Here is a 23,422-nt window from a genome sequence, read left to right on the forward strand (position 1 = left end):
GCCGTAGCGTTAGATCACCTTTACTAAATGTGTGACCTTGCATTAGTCTCCATCAGCAATCTGAGAGGTATTGAAGTGAAGCTCTATTGGTGGAAATACCAGGCGTCCTGAAGGTACTCTTATTATTTATAGCATCACAATACTGTCACATTTTAAAACAGTGCTTTTCTAGAATAGGTGAAACGACGCCTGAGTATGTTATCACATCATTAGCGTTAGCACCTCTATGCTACACAAGCTGCTGAAGGTAAACTGAATGATACACATGCTGCTTTTGCTTTTTAATGATTGTAACAGTGACTAAAGGCCTAGCCAGCTTGGCAGGAACAGTGTTGTTGGTACTTAATTCCATTGTCTCCTATCTTGATCGCCAGGTGATTGTGGTCTTTCACTTTTACTACTGTGATATGTAGTTTCTTTCTTTATCTTTTTTTTAACCTGTTTCCCCCGCTGAGTCAGTTTAGCATGCTGAATAAATCCTGCTAAACACATTTTGTAGACCACATGACAACCTCACCAAAGATTTGGATTTATCCTCTGGGAACCATTAATATCTGTACAGGTTTTCATGGCAATTCATCTTGTAGTAGTTGAGGTAATTCTGCCTGGACCAAAGTGGTGAACAGACTAGCTGCTATACCACAGTATTTGCATGAACAAAAAAATCAATAGCCACTCGATTTCCCCCAATTGGAATTATAAAGTTGTATTTGTCTGACAGAAAGCGAATACTTGGAAAAAAATAAACCTTTCAGTCATAGTTTTTAACGTTTTAATACACAAGTCGGTCACATAACTGTGAGGCAATAGTTAAAGAGGTAGAACCTTTTTTTTTAAACCTTACAGAAACGAGTTCGAGAGTACTTTGGAGATAGAACCTTTTATGTTTTTGCATTATTGTGAACCTACTCTAAAAATGACTGGTCAAAGAATAGTGTCATGTAAATAACACATTTTTGGTCAGGCATTAGATGTCTCTGGCCAGGCTGTTCTAATACAGCGCTCCCAGCTATACCTACAATGAATGCACTGTAATTCGTAGATATTCCACGTAATCCATTTGTGTGCAATTAACATATTCATGACCTAGGAAGTTTAAAGGCCGCAAAAACCCACACAGCTCGAGTGAGAGGGGAGGTGGATGGATCCAACAAAACCCGGTCCTTCCCTGATAAAGTGAACGGTAATTAATTATATTTAGCGAAAAACATCCTTAACTGTGTTGCATGCATGTAAAACGGCTCTAAATTATTAATAATTAAAAGAATGGAAAGTTGAAAAAGAGAGACGTCAACAAATAGCCTCAATGTGTATTTCAGAAGTCCTACTGTACACTAATTCAGTGTTTCTTAAGTGACATCCTCCACCTCCACACGAGAGAATACACATTAGCCTATTCTCTCATCTGTAACAAATAAGCAGAGTTATGCAAGTGTTATTTAATGTCACTATAATAAGACCTTCAGTTCCCCACTACTTATGGGAAGTGAAGCTGTCAAGGTGCAGTTTCGTCAGACACAGCAGGACCAAATCTTAGTCATTGTGTGTAAAATATTAATGCTTATTCTTTTGTAAAACAGGTCAAAGCTTTCATATTTAAAAAAACCTGTCAGATGTTTTGGAGGTCAAGGAGTTTCTTAATTAACATCATGGCAGTACGAGGTTATTTTTCACATGGATGTTCTTTTCGACTAAATTGAAAGTCCTAAATGTTGCTACCTTCCCCTCTGATTTAATGTAGCACTCATGTAAATGTTGTAACAGCGTTGCGTCAGTCTACTGGTAGCAATGCCATATAAGGTTGTCCTGAAAGAAGCAAACAGCAAATTGATGGTAAACAGGAAATAGTTCAAAAGGTGCATTAAGCAGAGAGATGATTCATTAATGACCCACATTTACACAGAAAACTAAAATTGCAAAGAAGCAGCAAATATGTAAACAATAAATAAATAAAAACCCATGGAAACAGATTATGTTGAAAAGACTCACCTTTGCTTTGATTTGTGTCATTTGTGTTCTGTGGACCACTCTGTGACAGAGCAGCTTGCTAAATGACTTTGCCTTTGACTTTGCTTCTCATACGACGAATTTCACTTCATGTCAATTTAAACTAAATCAAACTTGTACTCAGGTGCCTAATTTTTCCCTTTCACATTTCCACTCATCTCCAGCTGCCCAAATATGTTGAACGAAAAGCCATTCAGCTAAGTATGTCTGTTTCTCCTCCAATCATGCATCAAATGATCTTGATTATTTTGTTTTAAAACTACCATAACCACAAACAGAATACACATGAATGAATTAAAATAGGCCTCTGAGAAAGTCTACAGACAAAACAACTGGCGCGATGACATGACAGGGTTTGGTGGAATGCAATGCTCAGTTAACAAGGCACATAATGGCTCCAGACGCAACATCCAGACCCTCTAGACATAGCAAGTGGCTTCACATTGCCTAAAACTAGCAAACTGACCAAGGCCTTACAAAAGACCCCATTCTTGTCTGGGGATATTTTAATGCTTGGTCCCGCTGACCTGCAGTAAATTTTTATTTGCTCGTCTGTGAGATCACATTTCTGTATGTTCTTTCAGAGAGCACAACTGTATCGCGAGCAAAGACGTATACTGTACACAGAAACCTTGATCTAACTTAAGGAAACCACAGACAAATGTAAGACTGGGAAACATTTCCTGTCAGAGCATCAACTGAATTAAAATGTGCAAATAAACTAAAATGTGTGATAGTTCCAGAATGACAACGATTATATACCGAAGAACACTTTGCAGAATGTGCACTTCTCTTTACCCAAGCACAGTTCAGTTTTGTATTAAAGCGAGTGTGAATAAATTGTGTGAGGCCATGGCAGGCTCGCCACAAAGGGCTGTTCAATGGTGAACCTTTGCTAACCTTTTCTAGCCACTGACCTTCAATAATGAGACTATGTTGTCTCTTGTTCCTGCGGACAATCAGCCATTGAAACAACTGCCATTCATGGAGTCCGCTCCACCCTCTGTGTGACCCTTTTCCATACTAGTAATTAGCTGCTGTTGCAATTCCACCAGATACAAACCCACCAATCACAATACGTACTATTCATATACAGAGACACTTTATTGAATTATATACTATTTGCTGTACCATTTCTATGTCAAGTATGTTGACAATTGGTGGTTTCGGTGCATTAGAAACACAAATGATCCAAATCAATCAAATTATCTTTACAAGTTTTGACTTTTTATCACAGTGCCACAGAGGGGGAAATGTAAATGTACTTCTTTCTGACTGATGCAAAACAATTAGAAAATGTTTATTTTTATTTCGCCTTTCGAATTTGCTCCTCGAAAATGCAATTTCAACTCATATTTTCACAGACACATCATCCCCTCATCCTCCCATTCCACTCCTGAATAAACCCTCCTCTTCATCATCCTCTCATTCCCCGACCTTCTACTTATGTAGCACATGAGAAATGAGAGGGGGATGGGAGGGAAGATGAATGAAACGAGGAGTGTGGAATGAAAGGGAGGGGGGAAAAGAAGAGAGCAAGATTGGGAAAAATGCCCTTTGACTGGATTTAAAAGTCTGTGGCATTTCATTTTCAGAGAGAGGGGAGCTTCATCTCCTTCAGATCCTTTAAGGGCCAACCTAATTGATTAATGTTTCCATCTCATTGAGAAGAGGAGGGGGACCATTTGAAGCTTAACTGGAGCCTTTCACATTCCCAAGTCTTAAAACAGAACCACCACAGAGAGAGATGATGACAGAATGAAAGACAGAGTGATGAAACAAAAGTCTAAAATTCTCGTAGATGAGTGAAATATGCTGAAGGTCGAAATTGTTTCAATAATATGCTGAACATAGAGGAATGGCGACGTGTCTTACCCACTACTATATAAGATCTCCCTGTAATGAAATAATGTACATGGTTTTAGCAATGAGGTATTCGGTTTTCAAAGAGGCTGTTTAGGTTTCTGCACCTGTCACAAGGAGCCAGCAGCAGGCACTTTATGTGATTGGGAAATCTAATGCAAGAAAATGCATTGCCTTTCCATCGAAAGGGAAGTCTGAGGGGGGGGGGGGAAACATGCTAGTGACATTAAATCTGTGGTCAAAAGGGAAAATATATATTTATATCTGGATGATTTAGTGCTTTGAACAGGTGGTGCTTTCCCCGATAACAAAGTATTTTAGTTTTCAATTCATGACACGTAATACGCTAGGTCTTACACTAATTTCAAGCGTTGAATGCCCTAAATGTGAGGTCACAAGCACACAAAGCTGATCATGGCGGAATAGAAGTAACGGAAATTAATGAGAGGAGAAACTCACGACGTTATAGCTCTGCATGCTCAGGTGAAAGCTAATCAGCCTGGCGTGTTTAGAAATCTCAAAAATCACTTACTGAAAATGCACAATGATTACTTGCCCTTTGCATGTTGTTGACAGCAACATGGAAATATTTATATATCGGAGAGACTGTGGGCTTTTCCAATTGCACAACAAAACCAGTGGAGAGAAGCCAAAACAGTGATGACCTTTACCCAACATGGTATACTAAATATGAAAGGTCAGCTTGCATGGTGGGGGAGGGTGGCACTGAAGTCTAGCACATAGCGGCAACAGACAAAATACTGTAATATCTATCAGGCAGATCCCCATGCTGCCTTCAGAGGTCATTTGAATGTGAAGGGTGTTGAGGCAAGAGGGAAGAAAAGATACATGGTCCAATCTCTCTTCTGTATCCTCCTGCTGCTCTTGAATTTGAGACGCGCTGCTCTGCAGTATATTGTCTGTTTTTATAAACCTTGTTAATCTTGCAGCTCTTAAAGCTGGTGTTAACATTGGCTCTACTTCCTGAGCCAAACATATTGTAATTTAAAATAATTGTTGGTTATGTGCTAAGTAAAAACTAGGAAAGTCCAAAATAACAGCCATGCAAATTATTTATTTTCATTATAATTAAGACTCTGTTTTATAATCCAAATATCTTCCCAAACTGGAGACAGTTATTTAGATGCCAATCACTCTGCTCACTGCAGACAGCGTTCAGTAACAAAACAAAAATAATGACCTCCCATGCATTTAGTTGTTGTTCTCTCAGAATTAATTATTGCACAAGTAATTTGCAGCTTTCTCAATATTTGACTTTAATGTTAATACCGTATCTTTGATTGAAAATCCTCCTTTTTGGCTACAGTGTCATATTCAGCATTTTCTAATATAACAGATGGTAGTTATACATTTGTGTCTTCTGGAGAGAAAAACAAAATTGCAGAGTTGAACATTTGTGTTTTTGATGAGATTGATTTTGAATGAAGTTTAAAATGGCATATAGTATTGGATTTTGTTTGGGTTAAGTAAAAACATTGCTTTCAAACTTGTATCTCATAATAAGGGTCTGATACAAACGTGATAAGTTAAATCAAATATGTACCTGTTTAAAAAGAGAGAAACTTTTTTGAGAAAGGGCATGTTTGTACAGATACTCACACGCTGCAACCATTCAAATACAATGTTTTCATACACCATATAACAAATGGTGAAAAAAGTATCTGTCCAATATACTGATTTATGTACAATGAATAATCTGGGATGAACATAGTGTCCAGGCTTTAAGAACAACGGTGTTCATGCCTGGCATCCATTATTTACATCCTGCTGGGGTGTTTCCATTGGTCCAGTCCATGTGATGCATGATCTGAACCAGATACCTTGTAAATACACCATTGTCATAAGACAAGAATTTTCTGAACAAACCAATAAACAACTGGCTGGTCTGCAATGGATCATATGGGATAATGATGGCTACAAATAAAAAAGTGAGAATTCCTAATAGCTGCGACCATGTAAACACATGCATCCACTCACGTCTCTATGAGAAATGGTTCATGAGTTATGAAATATGAAATATATACTTGTTTACAAAGTACTGTTATCTGTTTGTTATTTAACATATGTATCTATCATTGTGCTGTGTTTATTGTTTTTATGATATTTTTATATCTATATTAATTGTTATGCACATTTCACTCAGTCAAATGCCTTGTATGGTAAATGTACTTGGCAAATAAATAATTCTGATTCCGGTTCCGATTCTGATCCTGAAAGGGGCGGGGCTAAAGTGTAGGCAGCCAGGCAAACTGTCCCTCGTGAAAAAAGGAACTATACTGACTGCAATGATGTCGCTCACAAGAGTCAACAAAAGGTTCATTAGTTTTGAGGTGGAAAGTGAAACCGTTTGGAAGTTTTGCGCCTTATTGTTACAGGCCACTACAGGTCACTACCACAGACACTTTTTTGCAACAAAACACCTTGAGATCCACCCATTTGACCTCCATGCCAGAGTATAGCCTCCGAGGGAGAAAAAATGTGTCCGCACAAAGGATGGGGACATTTTTGTTGACTGACCGAGTGTGCTAACGAGCTGCTTAGCACAGCTAAAAATACACTAGTTGACTCTTCCAAATTTAAGCAAAAGAATATTTTTTGTTGACGTGTGCAAACTTTGAAATGGGACTGGCCTTGTTTCCCGTTCAAACATAATTGGTCTAGAAATGCTGACTGAGGAGGATCCAGAGCTCTTGAGTTGGTACACTAACTTTGGTTATTGTTTCACAGTTTCCACCACAACTAATGGCAGCAAACAGGAAGCAAAGAGCTCAGAGACATTTTGACTTCCAGTGTGATGCCCACACTTTTGACTTTGTTAAAATATGGGATTTTACATTGATTTTCAAGAAAACAGTTGATAGACAGTTGAAAGAGTATCCAGTAATGCACACATACGGACTGTGTGATGTCTGCTTTGATGGTCAACAAATCCCACACTACACAAACATCATTATCAAAAACACTTACTCACTACCATAGATCTATCAATATCACTGAATATCAAATCACCAAAATATCATTTGAAATGTAGCATGCACTGTTGTTCAAAAGGTCTCGGTAAGTTGCTTTCATAAGCGGACTGGCCATCTGGAGAGCCTGGAGTTCTCTCGGTGGCTAGCCGACCTATGAGGCAGGCAGAGAGCCAAACAAGGCTGATACAAAAAGATTTTAAAAGCCTGGTCTGACAGCTCGAGTGGCAGCGGAAGAAGTCTGAAATATGAGGAGAAAAAGATCAAATGAGACTCAAAGTGAAAAGACAGATCCAATTAAATACCACAAAATGGTTTATTTATATGTTAGCCTAGAAGAACAACTAGTGGAACATGTGTTAGTTCTGCTTACAACAATTTCCTGTTACTATTACAGTTATTGCATAGTTTGCCACACATAGCCTTTAAATAAGAACATTCTATAAAATAAAAGCACTATTACTTATAATGCTTTTCTATTGTTTTACTGTTTTGTCTATATTATATTACCTTCACATTAATATAGTATTGATTGTTTAGGTAAATGTATACTCTGTATATTTATAAAAATCTATTTCAATTCATAAGCCTCTTTATCCTGATCTTATTTGATTTAATTTTAATAAATGAATATATTTATTGATAATATTATAAATAGTTTTAAAGTTGCATTAGTTGCTTTTTTGCAGAATACTCCACATGAACATGAGAGACAATCACCATTGACAGTCATTAAGTTGTTACTCTACAGTGTATTGCCATTTTTCTTTTTCATTAAAAGTTCTTCTCAAGCTGGACTCACTACAAAACAGCAACCATTTGCTTTGTGACTCTAACTTTTGCTCTTTTACCAGCGAGCTCACTAAATGTTGACCATCTCGGCAATTCCGGCAGAATTGGAAGAGCAAGAAAACCTCTCCTTATTCTGACTTGGGAGTGTTCACCCATTATTCTATAATGGCTGGCCTTTTAGTGACATCATTTAATTAGCTTAGACGAAGAGCAGAGCATGTTTAAGCAAACAAATAGTGTATAGCACATTCCTAATTAGCTGAATCAATTGCAAGAGTACTAATATTGGGTTTTAGATGTAACATGTTATACCACAGGTAACACTTCTGTAGTGTGACATATCTTTGCTGTCACTAATCCTTGAGAACTGGAATTACAACTACGAGGGTGATGTAATGATGTTTTCTTGGCTTGAGCAGTGTGACGTGACCGTGGCATTACTCCCTCTTAGCCACACCTCCTAGGTCTTATCCCTTTATTTCCCTAAATCCCATATTCTTTATTCTCATAGTCTTTTTGTCCATTAACTCACATTAACATTTAAAGGTCTTCCAGGTTGACTTTATCTCAACCTCATTCCTCTCACTTACCAACATGGGAGGCAATCCCTAATTATCTTAATTAATCTTGACAAGTCCAATTAAATGTGACTGTTCCCCACCAACACCAAACTCTATCTAGAATCATGTCTGTGTTTGACGGATGTACCTGTTCCGTCTATAGTCCATAGTTCCGTCTCTGACCCCAGATGTAGTCCTGGCAAAAAAAAAGTTCTATCTGTAAAGAAGTCCTTCTTCTCGGAAATGAATTCAGTTTATAAATCAAAATAGAGAGAGGTAAACAGTCCCTTCAGCCGTACGCTTAGGTCTATGAATCTGAGTGAATGGCTTTGGGTTATGTAATGGTGGGGCAACAACAACTCATCCAAAAGCATTCAGGATGACAGGTTTATCTCAAATACGGTTACTCCAAGGGAGGGTGGTGTTTTTTGGAGACCAAATTTTTACAAATTATTTGGCAAAAACATACAGACGTTTAATCCGTCCCTGCAGTTCTGTGAATGACAAACAATCGTCGTGCTCTAGTGTTATCAAAGGGCTTTTCATTCCTTGTGTGGTGGACTTGGAAAGAATAAATACTTAATACCTGGAATGAAGAATATCTTTATTGCTTTTCTCTCTGCATTCCACTTGTGACTGGCAGCATTTGCAACTAACACTGCATTACAGTAATTGTGGTTAAAAAAAGAGATCTGTGGAGACACCACTTTAGAAAAATGAATCTCATGCACAATAATCAAGAATATTTTTTCACAGACTCTCTCGCAATTGCCATCAGCACAAAAGATGTATCTTGGAGTTTTGATAAGTGGAAAAGAGGAGAGGATCTACAGATTTATACCATCTTGTAAAGTTACATAAGCCACTCTCGGCTCATGACATACTTAAATAAGCAAAGGTTATGTAACCGCTCTATAACTGCACTTTGCAATTGAGTAGCAAAGCAAATTAGGTGCACAGGAATTTACAAGTGAAGCAAAACATTGTACCGGATTCCTGCTTTTGTTCTCTGTGTGCATTTAGCCATGTTTTCACATAAAAAATAAAGGTACAGCTGTAAAGTATTTCCTTCACTGCTGGTGACTCACAGGAAGTTAAAAGGAAAAGTGAAAAATAAGTCGGAGCTGCACAAACACCGAGCACGCACATGCACGTACGTGCGTGCACATTTACGTATATGCACGCACGTGCACGCAGAAATGCCGCGTGTTAGTGTGTGAGAGAGAAACAAAGACAGATGTGGCGGCCTGTGTTGTGTACCCATCTATTAAAAGAGAAAGGGGTGTGGTTGTGAGAGCTGGAAGAAGTTATGTATCACTATTCTGTGTGACTGTGCCCTCTTATGAATTCAGGATAGCTGCTGTTATGAGTAAAGCCTTTCATGGCGTCATTAATATTTGACAGAAAACATGGCTTTTTTATCAGACGAACATTTGCACCATTTCTTTTCTCTTCTCTTGATGTGAGCCTCATGTCACAGTGCATTACAGGCTTTTGCTTTTATCTCGCCTGGTTCTGTTTCTGAATCAGCCACACACCTCCATGCATCCCATTCCTTCCCTCTGAGATCATGAATTAAAATTTATACTTGTGTAAAAAGACAAAGCATTTAGTCCTCCTCTTTGATCTTAAATTCCATCCGCCTCAGTCACCCTCCTCCGCAATCATAAATGTTTCCTTTACTGTACCTCTATTATCACAACATGTACCAGCACACCTCCATTACTTCAAACATCTGCATCATTATCATTAATTCATGTCTGTCATTTTGTTTATTCCCGCTCATACTCGATGGACATGAGAGTGGTATTGAAAGCAGATGCAATCAAGTGAATAACAGCGTTACGGGATGGCGTTTCCTTGTGTTGTTAGAATATGTAAACAACCTGTCCTGTTTACTGTGGTGTGTTCATGCTCCCTATAAAAGTAATGAATAGATCACAGACTTGAACACAGGACCTGTATAAAGGAATGTTGGGCTTTTTCATCAAATATGATCTGCTATTACACATTGTACACACTTTTTCATATGCACTGTAAACTGTTTTAGAACTGAAATGATTTGTTGAAGAAGTCGATTGGAAGAAAATACTTTTGATAATTTTCTGAGCAAAAATACAATTGTCTGTTGTCAGATTCTCAAATGTGAGGATGTGTGGCTTTTGTGTGTGTGTGTGTGTGTGTGTGTGTGTGTGTGTGTGTGTGTGTGTGTGTGTGTGTGTGTGTGTGTGTGTGTGTGTGTGTGTGTGTGTGTGTGCGTGCACTGATGATCAAATAAAAAAAGGATTTTAAAGATGTCACCCTGGGCTCTGGGAAACTATAATATTACGTTTTCTCACTTTATAAACAAAGAAGAGAAATAAATAGCACATTAAACGATAATGAAAATAATCTTTAGTTGCAACCCCACCGTGTCTCACATAATGGATGCCAAAAAGTCACAGCATTGGAAATATTCAGAACTGATTCAAAGTAACATTCTGGACATAGTCTACCTCTGTATTACATCAGTAAACCTTATTATTAATACACAGATTGTATTAAATGGGCTTTTATAATAGCTTCATGTTCAACATCAGTTTAATTCCAAGTGCAATGCTTGTAGATATAATGGTGTTATCATTAATCCACAAAGACACATTAACAAAAAGAGTACTTGACACATCTGGCAAATTACATAACATGTTTCTGTGTAATTATAAAACATGCACATGGCGCCGGTTTGGAATTCACATGAAGTAAAATATTCTGTAGGAAAGTGTGTATACAGGACCCAGTATATGTGCATCTATTTAGTTGAGAGATTGTGATGCCACAATCTGTGCAGGAAATGATCATCTTTGCAGAGATTTAACAATCCATAAGCTGTGATGTTTTAATTATGCTGAGGATGTTAAATTATGCAGTCAAAGATGTTAGTAAGGGATAGTAAGTAGTTTTAAGACTTAACTTTATGAGGCGCAATTACAATGTCAAACCAACGTCAACATTTAAAAAGGTCACATTTTCTGTTACATGTATTATTTTTGTGGCGTCAACTCCAGTTTCAGTCGAACATTGTGTTGCTAGTAGCAACCACCACAGTTTAGCTGACATGGTTACATCCACCATTTTGTTCGGGCATTTACTACCATCGTTATCTGTGGGGAACCATTAACATGTTTGGTTTCTGATCGTTTAATGTAGTTCTCAGTTTGCTGCCAGCCAAGCCAGGCATGATACAAGCTGTCTGAGGCTAATGTGTTGCATAAGTAGCTGTTAATTAATTGTTGAGATACTTGTTATGCTGTTATGACTTATACATGTTCTTACTTATGGAGACATAATACTCATCCTTCACCTTTTCTTCCTGGCATGATGGAAGCCAGATTCCTTGTTACTGCTCTGCTTGGTTTGTGTGGTCGAAGTCCGCGATTAAAAAAAAGAACAAATGCTTTTGACTCCAACCCTTCCTCTGACACGTTCACCTTTTACATTTCAAATAAAACTTAAACAGATTTTATTCTTCAACCGTCCGTTCAACTACTTTTACTGCTTGAAGTTCAATTGAAGGCATCACATAGTTTGCAGATATGTACGACAAAAATGTTTCTGCCGACTGGGTTGTTATACCCGTTGTATTGATAAACGATGATGAATGATGCACAGAATTTGAAATTAATGTCTATTGGAAAAAAGGATAATGCTAACCCAGACTTGATGTTTGCTAATAAAAGATCTGCATTTTAAAATTAAGCTAAAAAAATATGAATAGTATGACCGCCTCCTAAACAACGCTTGAAACAGTATTCTATATGACCAGCTTGGTGAATAAAGTAGCATCAAATATTTACTCCAAATAGCTGTATTAATCATAAATATGCATTGGCACAGGGCGGTTATCCTCTGTATTGACAAAGCAGTCATAAAATTCTCCAATTATTCGACGGAGCAGCCAGTGTACCAGAGAGAAGTCTGTCCTTACCACACCTTATTCATCTTATATGTCTCACTATTGCTTCTGATCTAATATTCTCTGTTTGCATCTCAGCCCCGGTGCCCTTTCCACAAATCAGGTGTTTAGTTTATATCCCAGTGGTAAACAAAATGGGAAAAAGTTCACAATGAAGCAATTTATTTGAATGTCGGCTTCCTCCATTTGTATCTTATATCCAATAGTTTGTGCCGTTGCAGTTTCTCATTTCGGTCTAAGAATATATTTATTTTGTTTGTCTTGTAATGGTGCATTAGGAAGAATACAAGCTCAGATTTTACCATCATTGACATGTAGCAGAATAATAAAGCAATGCTGAACAAGACAAATGGATTGTACAAGATAACTGATTGGAAATCAGTTTTTTTTTTAAAATAATAAAATAAGATTCCCTAGTCATTTATCTCAAGCTACAAATGATACAACAAAAATGAAACATTTGTTATCTCGCCATCACTTTTGTTTATCAGATAATTCATCTTGCGCCGTTATATATGAATCATTTCTGTCATCCGTGAGAAACAAAATATACTCTCAGTGCAACAAACAATGTCTCATGCTCATATCAGCAACAGGCTCACTGAAACAGCCTTCCTCGACCATTTCCATCTATAATGTGCACAGGTGCAGCTTAATTCAATTGGAAGACGTTGCTGTGGTTATACACAAATACGCCCCTGTGTTACCAGTAAAGCCGTTGTCATGGAGATGATAAGGCTTATATAAACTCAAATGTATTTTTGTTAAAAAACGTATTGTCTTCACTGTGCTCATTTCATTATGATTTGTTTATACCCACACATATAACCAAAATTGATTCGACTGTCTCTGTCTTTTCCTTTTTCCAGACGGGCAGAGAATAAAGCAATACACTTTGAAAAGGATTTTTTTCTTTTTTTGGGGAGGGCTAGTAAGGCATGAGGGATCTGCTCTCAGGCAGACATTTTATGCCATCTGCAAAAGTTGATAACAGGCATTTTGCATTTCCCCTCAGTATCACTTTCATCAGTATCACTGTCACAAGCAGAGCAGCCTTGATGTTAAAAACTCAGATGTCTGGTTTCACGAAAAACAATGAGATCCTTACCTTTCAGCCAACTCGGCTCCGACAATGGCAAATGCTCTTGCAGGGTGGGGGGTTGTCAATCACTTTACCTTTAACCTCCTTTCTGCCTCTAGATCCAGCACCCACCAGCTTTCAGCAGAGGATTAAACAGCTATTGACGGAGGGGTGGCGTGATTGACAAGTTGAGGTTTCCTTCCTTGTCAGAAGGGCCTCTGTGTCTGCCTGACCCAAGCATGTCTTCCAGGAACTCACATTTCACATTCCTGCGTGACTTGAACTACCTCTGAATTTCTCTGCTGTGAAATGCAAAGGGAAATTTCTGGAGCCCCGCTTTTCACACAGTTTGTCTAAAATGACTCCTGTACACCGACGCTGGGGGAATAAAATTCTTGAATAAGCTAGCATTTGAGTGTTATGTAAAGCTCTTACTTTGCCTGTTTGCGTGCCGCAAACGGTGTTCCTCTCACGGTGCCGATGTCCAATGTTCATCAGTGCAGCAACACCTACAGTCTGCAGCAGACACTCGTCTCAGATGAGGGAATTTTCAGCCTCGGTGGAACGCGTGGGAGTAGGTAGTTACTGTATATTCATTTTAAGCCTTTGACTGTCTATTTCAACTGAAAGAGGGGCAGTTTGGCAGTGAGTATTGCCTCTTGTTCTAAAACGACTTCAAACAGACGACGACAAAAAGTTCTGAATCACCTGTTCAGTTATGATTTCGCCCGGAGAGCCCCCTCCACTCACGGGTGCAGCACTCATGCTTCATCTACAGTTACCAGATGATAAGCATTGTGTTTCTTAACATTTTGACAGCTAAAGTAGAGAGAAAACAGAATGTCGGAGGAGGGAGGTCAGAAATGAACTGATGCTCCTCTTCATGATCCTGTCAGATGGTACAATATGTATGGCAGGTAAGTTAGCTCTATATCAATAAGGAGGGACAGAGAGTAATAGCATAAGGCGTAAAGCTGGGAGGACTTGTCTCTCCGTCTCTCTCAGTCATCTGGACCCACCTGTCCGCAGTCAGAGCCCTGCAGAAGATTTGCTGCCGGTTAGGGAATTCGTGGCTGAACGATGCGTCAGGGGTTGTCATATAAAATGTGAGTGCTTTCCCCTGAGTAATTTAATCACAGACTTTTATGGCGGCATCAGCCAGCATACTGAAAGACAGAGTAAAAGGATTGTAATTGGACTTCTTTCATTCAAAGTAATATATGGAACATGTGGTGTAATTACAGCACCCGGTAATGGTCCGTGGACGACTGAAATGCTAACGCACAATGATTGGTTTAATGTGCGCTCATCAGGGGGAATTTGGACCATATTGACTTGAGAATTTTCTTTGGTGGTATTTTGTTTAGGTGTGTCACACATTATCGTGCGGCTTTCGCAACCTCACAACTACTCATTGCCACCATCCAAGATGATAGAAAGATGGAAAATGTTATCTTCTCAATAAATGAAACTTAGCAGAAATGGTCTATTATGTGCAAAATGAGTAATTTGCGTGGGCGACCTTTAAGGTCAACTCTACCATCAATAACAAGCTCTTGAATAGTCTGGAAACCCTCTTGTGCAACTATGCTGTTTGAATAGAAATTGCTGTCCACTTTATGGCTGCATATTATACTGTAGCTAGAAAAGAAGAATTCATACCGTAACTGAAAGAGGTGCAAGAAATGTCATCAATGCTCACTGCATTTGCGTTGCTAATAAACCATTTTTTTCTCATGACATAATGAAATGTATAAAAAAGTGAATCACTCAGTTGATATTTTACAAATTCATACATCTACTGAAATACATTTAAAAAAAATTGTCAGTCTTGTGACTAATGTGTTTACTAAGCATATACACAATCAATGTTTTACTGATCTTTAACAGTGTGTGGTTTACCCCTCAAACCCCCTCACTCCTTGTTCCTGACAAATCGTACATCAAACAGTTACTGCATTTGCGCTGACAGAGAAATAATTCTTCACTGGAAACAAGGCAGTTCCTGAATGGCTTGGGAGTTGTCATGCTGCATGCTACATGTTTACGGTACCTTGGGCCTTTCCATTCACATCAGCCGACTCATTTTTCTGTTTCTCAGTAAACCAATCAGGTGAATCTGCTGTTCCACACGGCCTCTGTGCAGCGTGTGTATAGGGGCATGTTTTACCTCTATTGTGGGGACATAAATGTGTTTACCCAGTCATCCTGTGGAAACTCGCCTCCCTTATGGCGACAAAATGTAGGTCCCCATAACATAAATGATTGTATTTTAGTTTGAACACTTAGTTTAAGGTTTGGGTTAAGGTAAGTCTCCAGGAAATAAATGTAAGTCAATACAATGTCTCCAAAAGTCATGAAAACCCAGACTATATGTGTGTGCCAGCAAATGCATTTTTTTAAACCATAAAGCATACAGCATATTTTATGTAACAGTTATAGAAAACTCAAAATGACACAGCGGTATTTCGTATTTATATTTACTTAGTCCACATGGACTAAGATATTTGTATTTGTGTCATGTGACCTAATCTAGATGAGCTCCAGACCTCTGCTCCATATATACAAGGAAGAGAAATGCATTTTGCCTAACAATTAGCAGTGTAATGTAACCTGATGACGGCGCCACCCAAACGTTCAAAACATTAGGCCGAGTCACACTTTCCATCATCTCGCTCATCATGAAACATTACTGAAATGAGATCCAGGTTGGGCGAGAGAGAGAGAGAGAGAGAGAGAGAAAGAGAGAGAGAGAGAGAGAGAGAGAGAGAGAGAGAGAGAGAGAGAGAGAGAGTTTCACAATCTTCAGATAAACTCAATGTGACAAGATGGTTACTTTCTCCCTCTGCTGTGACAGTTAATTCTGGACTAGGAAAAATGTCAAAAATGTTTAGCTGTGCTTGAGTGGAGTTAATTACAGAGCCCAAGGCAACTCAGACTAGGGCTGCTAATGGCCTTGACTTACAGATAAAGCTACGTTTACAAAGACAATTTTGTTTAGCCACTGATCTAATTTATTTGAAATCCAACATTTTTGTAAGAGCAATTAGATTGCCGCTGTTTAGAAATAGCATTGAAATTACACAGCAGGCTGTTTTTTGTTTCACCTGCCATCCACCTGATTCATGTTTGTTGCCATTTTCATCATTTTGTAACACCGTGGTGTATTGTGCACATGTGCTATGTGTATTGGTTGGATAGTTGCATGAGAAACATAATCGCGTACATGCAAAAATCTGCAAACTGTCACCACCTGACATTTAGACCCTCTGACCACCTATAAACCCCCCTCTCTCTCTCTTTCTCTCTCTCTGTCTGTGTGTTTCTAACTGTGTGTCTCTCTCTCTCTTTGTCTCCTTCCTTCCTTTGAGGTCAGCGAACCACAGTGTTAGTGTTTTCAAGCCGCCCTTACATGTCTTTGTGGTTGCATCACTTCCTCCTCGCAGGTCCCTTCGGTGCTGCTGCATTGACACGTGAAAGTCTATGAAACAGCAATCAAGACATCAGTAGCACAGGGCCAGCGCCAAGTGAACCCAGTCTCAGAGATCGGGACCCAGAGATGGCCCGTGAAATGAGTTGGAGTTGGAAAATCACCGGGGGTGATATTCCACGCTCCGCTGCCAATTTCACTATCATAATCAACCTCAGCTTGTAGAATGATATTATAGGGCCAACTATTTTCGCTGACACTCTAACTGTGCATAGATTTGTGTGGTGCAGAAGATAAGAGAGCAGATACGAAATATTGTGGGGGCTGAATTGTAGAAGAAAAAAAATGAAAGGAAAAGTGATGAATTTTTGTTAATCTGATCTTAACTGTTCGTGTTTAAATTTGTAAATTAGTTTTATGAGATTGAAGCTTGGTCTTCATGTACTAATTGCATTCACAGATGCTGACACATGGGAAAAACTGTGTAACTGAAAAAGTGCAGAGGCAAATATTTTGACCATCATCAGCGTCTATAAATGTAAGAGGAAATATTAATCTCAATTATTGTCCATTAGGTCATTGCTGAGTAGTAAAGGCTATCTCAACATTTTGAAATTCTTCCCAATCTTACACACTACTACAAAAAATATACTAAAGATCTGAATACAGCTGTATTCTCTTTAGACAATAGGCTACATAAAACAAACAGAATGCATCTGCAACCACAATCAAACAGACTATTACTGCCTGTTGTATTAAATCAATAAATATACACCGAGGGGAACTGACAAGAAACATATGAACATGTGGCACATCTAAGGCCACCTGGCAATAAATACTTTTTATGAGACATGGTTGCATTGTAAAAATAGAAAGTGGTTAGTTGTTCTATAACAGTATTCTTACAGCTCTAAGGTTTCTTGTAAAACACAACTGGATAAAGTACAAGTTATGATTTCCCACATTTCATAATGTTTTAGATTGACTGACCCTTTCGATAGTTTCCTTAGAAGTGCAACAAGCCACATAACTGATATATGGGGAAACCCCTAAAACATCATCAAACAGTGCCTTGTGTTTCTGGCCTTAATGTAAGAAACTAGAGAGGGAAATGTGTGTTAATCATCAGACACATGGATGTGAATATTAATGTGAATGTACTCTGAAAATGCTAATTAAAAGCTATGCTTTTTTTCTATTTTAGGTGTCTCGGTCATGGACATGTATAATGACTAACAATGCATTTACAATGTATCTGCCCAGGTTTAGATTTTTATGAAACGTCTCGTTTGTTTTGACCACATGTATAAATGTAAAGGACAAATTCACAAACATTGATGAGTTCAACCTGCGGGTTTTGTGTTTTTCAACCGACTTAAAATATCCTGTGTATTTACAGACACGGCTGATATGAATACGTCATAAACAGCATCAATTGCTTGGTGGTGATGTGTCTAATTTTAGTCCCTGTATTACTATAACAGATGTGTCAATCAATTTGACATTGACAGCAGGTTCCAAACATGGGTTTGAGTTTTGATGGTGTGGTGATTTGTTTACATTTGTAATACAGATTAGAACTTTAATAATAAGTACATCAATCTATTTTTTAAATCATCAGAATCTCTTTTCAGTGTTCTTCAATTTGTGACCCTATTAGATTCAGAAGAACTTTAACAAAATAGACCGAAGGGCGAGGAGGAACCAATCGCCAACCTCCGGTGCTGAGAAAGGAAGCTCATGTTAAAGTGTCAAAATCTGCAGTTCCTCAAATGGCCTCTTGAGGCTTGCTCTAAAAGTGAGTAAATTGCCACAACCCACATGCTCAAATGCCTGGATAAAAACATGTTACAGCCTGGAGCGTGTTTATTGTAGAGTAATCACGTGTTGCACTGTTAGTCAGTGCAACACGTGAATAAACCAGGTTCAAGTACTTCTTCTCAGAAGTACTTGAACCTGGTTTATTTGAACCTTGAATCAGACCTTCATCCAGTGTCTCATCTCGAGTTGTTGAGCCTGAAAGATGAATATACTTGAATGAAATGACCTTAAATGTATGCCGTATTGTGCAGATCCTTTTTTGCTCTGTTTCGTACCGGTCCAGCATACCCTCATGAAAACAGTTACATTCAGATTGAAAGTGATCCATAACACTTGATAATATCTCTTTGAAATTCCTTAAAAGTTTTCACTATTGATTTGAAAAGAAGAGAAAGAAATCCAGATCAATATACGTCTATTATAGACTACAGCGGGAGACCTTTGAAAATCTATGTATACCAGGCAATAAGCTCCTGCCTAAGTGTGTGTCTGCGTGTTTGGCCTTTCTTACTGTAAATCTCCAGGACATTGCGCAGATCTCTCAGGCTGCCAAAGCCAGTCATCTTCATTCATTTGCAATGTACATCTGCCTTTGGTATGAATATAGCTGTCAGTCCCATAAAGACCATCACAATAGAACACGCTCATTAGTATTGTGTTGCACTGTGCGTCGGCATCAAGCGCCTACCACCCTTGACTAATTTTCTGTTTGTATCCAGAAACAAAAGCTCTCCAAATCCCCCCGTGGGCTCCGGAGTGGCTTTACTGCACATCAAACTACGCTAATTACCTTTTGCATGATTAATTGGACCAATTAGAATTAGCAGAGGAAGAAAATGATTCTTGGCAAGGTGCGAAACATTAATTAGTCATTAAAAACGTTTATTAGTGTTCAAATTTAATCTCGCAGAACACAATGGGATTAAGAGGAAAAGACAGTTAATATGTGGCGTGTTCAATCACTCTCGGCTGCAGATGGAATAATGAGTGTCAGTGCTTGTATTGTGCTCCATCACACACACACACACACACACACACACACACACACACACACACACACACACACACACACACACACACACAGCCTCAATCCCGTACCACAGTTACTGTACTGTTAGAAAGCACCCATCTTCATCCATCATACAAAGTGGCAGTTGTAACACAAACATTCCAGCTCTGATTGATGAGTCAAGACCATACAAAGGACTTATACACAGTAATCCCGTAGAAGATTTATGGCCTGAAGGCGATGCATTACAAATTTGCGATAACAAAATCAACAACAATAGCAGCGGCAGCAGCTAATGGTGATTTAGCTGTGGCAGCATTTATAATGGTACGATATGGCATCGGTAATAACAACGTTGCATTACACTAGTTTACACACTGTGTCTGTAGCATGGGGAATGACAGCCACAGGGCATTTGTTTATGGTGGTGAAAAGCAAGCAGGTAGGCGACAGTATGGAGAGGAGCATGTGGGTGTTTTCACCAGTTTTAACATTCATAAAATACAATAACACAGGGAGTGGCTTCACACTGCACTAAGTCCTGGTCTTTTATTTTAGATAAATGTAATCTGCACACACACATACATACATACATACATACATACATGCATACATACATACATACATACATACATACTGTACATACACATGCTTGATGTGTGGCAATCACTGCACCATGACATGGTTGCAGATTAAGTGTATTAAATCTGAAGATTGTAAAATGCTCTCTCTCTCTCTCTCTCTCTCTCTCTCTCTCTCTCTCTCTCTTTCTCTCTCTCACTCACTCTCTCTCTGCCTTGTTTCAGGGGAATCACCCAAACATGCAATGAAAAACTGAGAGTTGGAGGTGAAATACGATACTTAAAGAAATCACACTTCAATGTCTTTCCACATCATAAACACAATCTATCAAGGCAACTGCTTCAGTAATGAGAATGTTTGCTGGCTTTTGACTGTAATATGTTTATCATCAGTGTGTGTGTGTGTGTGTGTGTGTGTGTGTGTGTGTGTGTGTGTGTGTGTGTGTGTGTGTGTGTGTGTGTGTGTGGTTTTGTCACTTTTCTACTTTATCACAAAACAAAATGTTCCCACATTGATGAGGTTACTGTTACACATGTACCAGTGATATGCGGTGTAAGCGTAAACCTGTGAGCTCTCGCACTTCAAATCACAATCACGTCACTGACGCAGAGGTAGCGTCTGCTTTTTAATTTTTATGTCAATCAGCAAGACAAACTATGTTCTACACATACGTGACTGCACGTCCCTGGCATGTACTATATGTGACAAAAACATGGTGTTAACTATTCATTTTGATTTTGAAGCTTCCATGTGTCATTGTTGACTTTACTACTTTAAATGCTCCAGTTAAACATGGGGGATTGTGTCTGTAAAATCAACTTGATGTCAATACATACCTTTTAGGAATGTCAAGTCATCTTACAATGTCAGAAATGTAATGAATGAATGAGTTCCCATCAATTTAGGTTTCTAAAGAAAGATGATTTCCTTAGATTACGTTTGCATTTTCATGGATTCTTGATTCCTCAATGAGGGAGAAGGAGTAGATGTTTAGAGAAAGTCAAAACGTAAAGGTCTCTGTGGAAAAACTATATCAGACATGAATTATTATTCATAGCAAAGTATGTTATACATCTTGAAACATGTCTGGAGGGGATCTTTAAATCAAATTGCCTCTGATGTTTATCAGAATGAAGGTTAGCATTCACTTCAGTCCTCGCATTACTACATCAATAAATATGATATGAATATTTGAGGTGAGAGTGTAAAGAGCAAATCAAAATAAGTTCAATCAACTGTGGTTGATTGAACTTGTTTTCTCAAGTTCAGTTCACTGAATTTAGTTTGGTTTAGTTTTTGTTTGAATTTTAATTTGAACACGTTGCAATGTTTTACATTGTCATGATCCTTCACGAGCCACATTTTCTTAGCAATGTTGTCGTACAGCCTTCGTTTGCTCTTTCTTGAATTAATTAGTCCATGTATAAAAATATTAAACCAACTACAGAGAGTTTATTCTCTGAACAGACATTATATTTTAAAACAAGACCATTCAAAAGTGCTTTAGATTAATTGCTGTTTTGAACTTGTTTTTTAACCAATAAGACAGACATGTATAAGTACCAAATATCGCAATATAAAAATATTAAATTACAAGTAAATAACGTGCATTCAAAATCCTTCATTACATAAATAAATGTCTTCTGTGACTGATTCTGATCGACATTATTAGATTGTACTGATGTGTGCGCATTATACTGTATTATACATTATCCATTATACTCAAGGTCTTGTACTTACAGGCAGATAGTTTAGCCCAGTGGTTCTCAACCTAGGGATCGGGCCCCTCCAAAGGCTCGGCAGAAGGGGCCCCAGGAGATACAACTCTGACTTTTTTGTAAAAGATCACAAGCCAAAAAGATCTAACAATATGTCAAATTTGATAAGCTTATTAAAAGTTTTAAAATGTAAAATCTTGGTAAATAAGCCTGTAAAATAAATAAAAAGTTCAATCTTTGCCTCGTAAATGTAATAGAGTAGAAGTATAGCGCTGCATGAACTCAAGTGAAGTACAAGTACCTCAAAATTGTACTTAAACACAGTACTTGAGTAAATGTAATTTATTATTATTTTCCTCTACTGTGACCAGAGCAGAATAAATCTGAATGGTCAAATGTTATGCTGTTACTGGTACAGCTTGCGAGCAAATCAGTTCCAAAATCTCATTTCTTTTTCTGTTTCATGTGACTTATATGAAAATCTTTTGAGCAGAAGTGATATAGTAGAGCAATAATGTCCAGCACTAATTTAATACCTTATTACCATAAGCCTGGTGCAATGCATGCATAATAAATTGTTGTATCTTTTACACGGCTCAGGCATATGGTTGGGAGACCGGATTCTCTTCAAACTGCACCAAATTTGCATGATAGGATGTGAGAGTTGGATGGATTTGGGGATTATATGAAACACAGCTTCCATTTCTAGTTCATTGTACTAAGGAGAGGTATCACATTTGCGCAGATGGCAAGAAACTTGGAAATGCACAGCTTCTGTGAAACACAAAATGTGCACAGTATAAAGAAATTTAAAAAATCACTTCAAAGACAGAATCTATACTGTTTTTTTCTTCCTCCAAACGAAAACGTGTTTTTTTTTCCTCTTCTTAGCGTTAAGTAGTTTTTTAAATGGGCTGCAGCTTTCTGCAGATGGAGCTGATCAGTGTTAGTAGTCTTTAAGCCGCATGGTCACAGTCTCACTGTGGGTTTCATGGGAGGTTCTGAGACCCTGCCAGGACAATCATGATGTCTATTATAGTTTAATCTTTCTCTGTCTGTCCACCGAGCATATTACTGCACGGTCAACCGGCATCACCATTTTATTTTACATACATTTTACATACATGTTACTTACATTATATTGTCTTGTCAGGCTACATTACATAATAGGTTTTACGTCAGTGCTGTCAATCATCTGATTTGACATGGACTGCAGTATTTAAAGCACTGATCTTCTCACAGTGTAAAAGCTTTCCACTTTGTGGCGTGTGCATTCAAAGTAAAGTACAGTACTTTGCTGTGGAATATTTTTATCACACCAAGCAAAGGGGGGGCGGGGAAGCGGACACAATTAACTTGTCGACACTTCAGATAGATTTTATCGCTGGGTTTAGTTAGGAGCATGATCTTTACTTTGCGCCAGAGTTTAGTTTCATGTAAAAAGAAAAAAGGGCTCTCACGAATATGAAAGGTAGCCTTTCTCCCACATGCTGTCAGTTTGAATCTGGTTGTTCATGACATCTGACTTAGTATTCCACCACAAATACCAGTGGCCAGGTAACGTTGATGTGTAGTGACGTCAGGGACAGGGGATTATCCGTGTTAATCAGCACGGTT

This window comes from Taurulus bubalis (assembly GCF_910589615.1).
Source record: "Taurulus bubalis genome assembly, chromosome: 5".
Lineage (NCBI taxonomy): Eukaryota > Metazoa > Chordata > Actinopteri > Perciformes > Cottidae > Taurulus > Taurulus bubalis.